A 6,649-nucleotide genomic window follows, 5' to 3' on the forward strand; every position below is an offset into this window, starting at 1 on the left:
TATATATATATATACACGCACATAGAATTTTTACTAAGTTTAATAATCTAATCTGCCACTGTTATGCATATTGTTTACAATCTGATCTTCCAAATTTTCAGAAGTTGTTTGATAGGGAAATGAAGTAGTTTAGAATACATTTGCCAAAAAAAAAAGAAAAAAGAAGCGTACGCTATACATTTAAATTAAGGAGTTAAAAAATTATATTTCATACGAAATGGAGTTTATCGGTAATATAGATATATTAAAAAAATCTTTCAAATTTTAAGTTAACATGCAGGATTTAAATATTCGCTGCTACGAAACAAATCTTTCCCTACATTAAAAAGTTGTGAGAGCCTTTACCGTATCTGTTTTGGCTCAGAGATTTGAAATCACGATGGTGTTAACTATTTTAAAATTTCTATAAGGATTACCATAAAATAAAAGAATTACTAAGTAGCAAGAGATTTATAAACTGCTAAACTTGTAGCACACGTCTCTTGGAAGACCGCGAGAATACAACTGTAGAGCTATAGAGTTAAAATTTGTAATTCTCAAAGGATTATTTTTGGTTATAAACTTAACACAGTTTTTTAAATTTTTTTTTTCTAAATTGAATTTGTTTTAAATGCTTTCACGGTGATTGTTTTTTTTTCTTTTTACGTTACCTTTAGTTCTTAGAAAATTGGAATAACGAAGTCGTGTAAAAAAAAGTTGGAGTATGGTGCCATTAAAAAGAATTCGGTTATTAGTTCAAGAATCACACAATCGGACACAAATGCAGAGTATAAATTTGATGTGTGGAAAGGTTTTATTCTCATTTATAAATTCATAGCGTTTGCTTTTGAAATTCTAATTTGTTTCAAAGTTATTGCAATTTTAAGAGATTATTTAAAGTTTTTTTTTGCTTATTACCTATTATTAATTATTTGTACGAATGTTTAGCTATTTTGGAAGAAAAACTTATTGTTCCCTCTCGAGATTTTCATTTTAAAAGCTCTCACTTGACTTGATTTCAAAAGCAACGAAAATAGTTCATAAATAAAGTATAAAAAATAAGCACGAGAATTTGATGTTACCAGATATAAACCCTCCCATTTGGTAAATGATGACTAGTGCACGTTAAATCTGTCTGGTTACAAAGTCCTCCATGTACCTATAGGATATCAAACCTTTGGGGGTACTGAATTGGAGATGGATCGTTTTCTGTTTCAGTTCAAAAATACGATCTGTGAATGAATGAATGTATGTATTAATGGGCCCACCCTATAAGCGAGCTGTGACGTATGTGTGTGACTGAAGTAATATTCTTGGCCATAGATGGCTCCACTGGAAAACAAGAAAGCTCCCTCTGCATTAAATTCGCTTGGTTTCACCAAGTAGGCTTGCTGAGTATTGGCAAGTGGCCGTGGTGGCTCAGGGGATAGAGTGTTCGCTTTCCAATGAGGTGAACCGGGTTCGATGCCCAGCGATGGCTGGTTGATACGAATTCCGCACCTGGCTCGCACCGACCTCATTGCTGACGTAAAATATCTTCGGTGGTAGACGGATCATATGTTAGAGTCCCTTTGCCGTTGGGCAAACGATGGGAGATCTTCGTGGTTTTCCTCTTCATGTAATGCAAATACACGTTAGTTTCATCAAAAAGTCCTTCACAAAGGCAATTTTCTAACAGTACTTGATCTAGAAGTTCCCTTGTCTTCTAGATTGGTTTCAAAATTACAAGGCTACGGAGTTGAACAGTAGTAGTCGTATACCGGAAAAATCGGGTCGGCTGTTCAACGGTGGTTATAAAAAACTTTTAAAAATTATGTTCTTTTCACAAATGCCGATTTGAGAGCTTATTTCTAGTTTTAATACCAGTACTTTTGAAATCATTCTATAGGATTGTGATATTTATATAAAAATGATTTTAAAATTATTGTGGTCTTGAAAAAGGAAAAATCTACGCTTATTTTGTCTACGATTATTATAGAGTCTCGGTGCTGCCATCTAGTGTGGCAGAAACTAGACGTCCAAATTAACATGACCAACGGTATCTCACCCATTGTGGTGGTCACTGAAAGAGTGGATACCACCTCTGGAGAACGCACTAGGTCTGCTCATCGGCTATACCGATTGTGCAGCTCATTGGAAATAAAAAACGCTTATTTTGTTCTGTGCAAATTTTGCACGCGTAAAAAAGCCTGATCAAGCCTGATCTTTCAAATTGTGGTCACAATTTTTCCACGAAAAATCTATAACATTTGCTGCTAAAAGAAAGAATGTTTTATTTTTGTCGAACTGCAGGTTATTGTTTTATACAGTTAACAAATAAAATTATTTTACATTTATTTCTTTTTAGTGTAGTACACGTTCATTATTTTTTTTTCAAGAACACTTGAATATTTTTCAAATCCATGTAATCGTTCACTTAGTTGCGATTAACATATTAACAAAATGACCTTAAACAAAACTATAATTATTATATAATATAAAAACAAATGATTTTTTTTAAAAAAAATCGACTTTTAAGAATAATAAAAAACTAGAGATGGTTGAAAAGTAACCACGGGGTGAGCGGAACCTTCTTGTAAATGAAATAGTAGTATAATTTAGTAATATAAAGTGCTGATAAGTAGCAATTACAACTTAAACAATCATTTTGTGCATAAACTAAACTAAAATAGCATCTACCAACAATTATAATCTAAAAAAAATAAATAACTCATAAATTTTTTTTTCAATGAAAAATTATATGATTGTTCTTAAATTTTGTTTTATTGAGATAATCATTAGCAGGAAAAAATAATCAATAACAGGTTGTTAAGATAGCCTTTGCATAAAAGTGTATAATCGTAAAATTTCTTTCAATTATATATAAACTACTGAAAATTGATTTTTTAAGGTTTTTAAACTCTTAAATTAAAAAAAATAGCTGTTGGAGGTTTTGGGTTTGAAAAACGAGTAACTTTAAAAGAAATCAGAATTTTAAGAAAATTATTGAGGGGGCAAGAGCCCCCCTTGCCTCCCCCCGACGTTACTCCTACTCTCGGAGATCTCTATAATATGTTAGATTAGCACAATGGGTATAATTTTTATGACGTAATGTGGTGTTCAAGGTGAAGTCATGAATCAAAGCTATAAGAATCTGTGATAGTTGACCTTTTTGAACAAGGTGATAGTTTGTTGATTTGTATCAAGGAAGTAAGTTGATTACTCAGGTCATATGAGAAGTGAAACAATTCTTTCGATACTTTAACAAATTACCCGTTAATATGTACATTAGCTTGATAATTTGTAGGATAACTGTTTTCAACAATTTAGCGGAAGCATATATATTACCTACAGCCTTTTACACATTTTGCAAAATAAGCATATTCTTTTTCTTTCAAAGGGAGACTCTGAAAATATCTTCGCAAGATGCAATCAAACTTCTGGAACTTTCACTTATTCGAGAATAAAACTAAGAAGCTCATTTGTAATCCCAAGAAGAAAACTTGCATGGAAGCGGATGAATTTATCTGAACGCAAAGAAAAAGATGTTCTATGGAAAAGAAGAAATGTGAATTTGTAAAAAAAAGTAAATGCAATTTTCGTACGAAAAGTTTCGAGATCGAATAAATTTCATAGCAGCAAATTTTTTTTACAGTTTTCAATGCATGGGTGCACGAGAGCGGCATCGAGTATTTCTATTTTTTAAAAGGAGGTAATTGTAAATAAAGTAGGACCAGAGCTAGGGAAATCGTTGTTGGCCGGCTCCGGTTCTTTCTGAAAACTTATCTCCATCATTTTCAAGGAACCATCAAAAAATATTATTATTATTCTTGGTAATTGATTTAATTTCATAAACGTACGATTAGGCTCAAATTCATTCGATTTAAATTGGTAGTTTCATCCATTTTAAATTAAGTTTACAAAATAAACTTGTGCAAGAAATTAAAAGTGTACAGAACCATTGAAATGAATATGCTAGATATCAATATCTAACGCGCATACTCCCACATTTATACACATCTTATTACTACATTATTTTTAAAGAGATATTCTGGAACCAGGTAACCATTACAAATGATAGAATGCATTTGCATATTATTTTAATTAAATTTTCAAAATGAGCTAAATACATTTGCTTTTTGGAATTAATGTAATAGTTCAATCATCGATAAAGTCATAAACGTTCAAATGTTTTAATCAAATTTGTGACGAGCATGAAAGATAATACTTAAGGACGATTATCTCTGATATCACGAAGCTTCCCACAACTAACCTCTGCGCCCACTAGCGACACTAAAAGGAAACGATTAGTTGATAATGTAGATTTGAATAGTGGGACTCAACAGTTAGCTATGTAGTGACTCTGTCATACTTTTTTTTCATTTAATTCTGTATTATATATAATTATGATTATATTATGAACGATGATCATATTTAAGGCTTGAACGTATGAATTGTTCGTGAACTTAGTTTTAAAGTTTTGTTTTTCCTTGCTTCATTCCAATAAAAATTACTAAATAAAGATAGGATTGCGTGAAGTTTTGTTACTGTTTTGAAATTGTTTCATTTTGTGCACTTATGCAGAAGTAATTTTTAATAAATTTCAAATCTTTTATTTTAGATTTTAGTTCTATTATACATAAAAAAAAAGTATTTCTGTCATATTTTTATTTACTTCTGTTCATTTTATTCTGACTATGATAAATTCTACTACAAATAAATAAATGAATTTTCTACATTAATAGGATCATCAGAGGATCAAAATTGTGATGGCATGTCTTCGGATCATCCTCCAGGATGTTTCCCAGACCGTCGCCAATAGCCCATTGTGCAGCTCTAGTGCAGCTCTAGTAAATTAACAACAACAACAAATTCAATTAAAAATAATAAAATGGACAAACCCACAAATTTAGCTAATAGTTAAGCTTTTTGCCGCAGCGCAGCACTAGAATCGTTCAGACGAGTCTTGTCATTTTGCCAGGAGTGAAAAAAAAACGTCGCTTTTTTGTATACTCTAACATTAGTGGTGAAATCACTCTATATATTTCTCCAAGCTACATTAGCTCAGGGGATAGAGCGTTAGGAGACGAAACAGGTTCGAACTCCAGGGGTGATTGGTTGATTGAATGCTGCTCTCAGCTAGCAGCGACCACAGTACGGACGCAAAATAACGTAAAATATCGTCAGTGGTATATGAATCATGGATTAGAATCATCTTAACATTAACCTTGGGAGGTTTTCCTCTTCATGCAATGCAAAAGTGAATTAGTTACACCAAAAAAAGATCTCCAAGAAGGCTAGTTTTCCCCAAGGCTTGATCTAGGAGTTCCCTTGTCTTCTGGGTTGGGTTCAAAATCACAAGGCTATGGAATTGAATATTGATAATCGGTCACTCAGAACTTTATTCAGAATAAAAGTCAGAATTTTATCCTATTTTACAATATAAAATAAAATATACTTATCTGTGCTTTTCACTTAACTATAGCCCTGAAACTTTTTGGGCCAGTGTTGCCATTTTGACACGCTTCGATAATAAAAAACTTATTTATGAGAATAATTGAAATTATTCTTATCTCATAACATTCATTTGAGTATTTTTTTGTTCTCACATTAATTATAAATATTTATCTAAGAACAAATATCCATCCTAATAGCAAACTTAATATCCAATACCTAATCTCTAACTCCGACTTAAGTAAAATTTTCTTTGACTTCGAATCCATGGCCCTTGCCGATAAGGATCGAATATTTAATGTTGAAAGTAAGAATAAATTAATCTTGTTATTATATTTTGTGTAAGAAATAAGTTTAAATTTGATTTAAAATTTTGTACAACTTGCACTGCATTGTAAAGTATTTTGTGGCTATATCAAAGTAACTACTTTATTACATAAATGGTTTCTTGGGGGGATTAAACAAAACAAAACAGAAAAAACGAACGACTCTATTAATGGCAGTTTCTTGAAATCGTTTTATAATTCTTCGAATTTCTATCGTTTTCTGTTGACAAAAATATGGAAAGACATTTTATTTTTTATAAATAGTATGGGTGTCGAATTTTCCTGCACTGTAAGAATTAGTGAAAGTATTATTATTTTTTTTAATTTGCGGGAGAGGAAAATTTTTCTTCTATCTTTAGAAAGAGTTCCAATAAGTATTCAAACCCATTTCTTTATTATTCCCCCCCTCTTGATAATGATAACTGAAAAAAGCTCTATTGTCTTATTAATTGGAAAAGATATTTCACAAAAAAAGGGGAAAGGAAAAAAAAATGGTAAAAGTCTGTGTAAACAAGAAACTATTATAAAATTAGCTTGAAGTTCCATAAACACGAAATTATTGGTATGAAACAATTTGCTATTTCATTGAATAGACAGAAGTACAAAGTTGATTAGAAAATAATTTCGAAAATTAACAGCTTATAAAATCTTTTGCTTATTTTTTTTAAAAGTATTATTTTGCATAAACAAATACTTAAAGAGCAGCAAATTATTTTACAGCAGGAATGGCGAACTTTTTCGATTTGTGTGTCAGTTAAATTACGGTTCATTATTTTCAGGTATCCACTTTGCCACTTGTTATATTTCATTTTAAAAATTATCGTTGAACCACTGTTTTGATTTTAAAATATTGCAATAGATTTTGTATCTATACTCGCTGTGAAATTATTAACTTGCATCAAATATCAATC

Source organism: Parasteatoda tepidariorum, chromosome 1, assembly GCF_043381705.1.
Source record: "Parasteatoda tepidariorum isolate YZ-2023 chromosome 1, CAS_Ptep_4.0, whole genome shotgun sequence".
NCBI classification, from domain to species: Eukaryota; Metazoa; Arthropoda; class Arachnida; order Araneae; family Theridiidae; genus Parasteatoda; species Parasteatoda tepidariorum.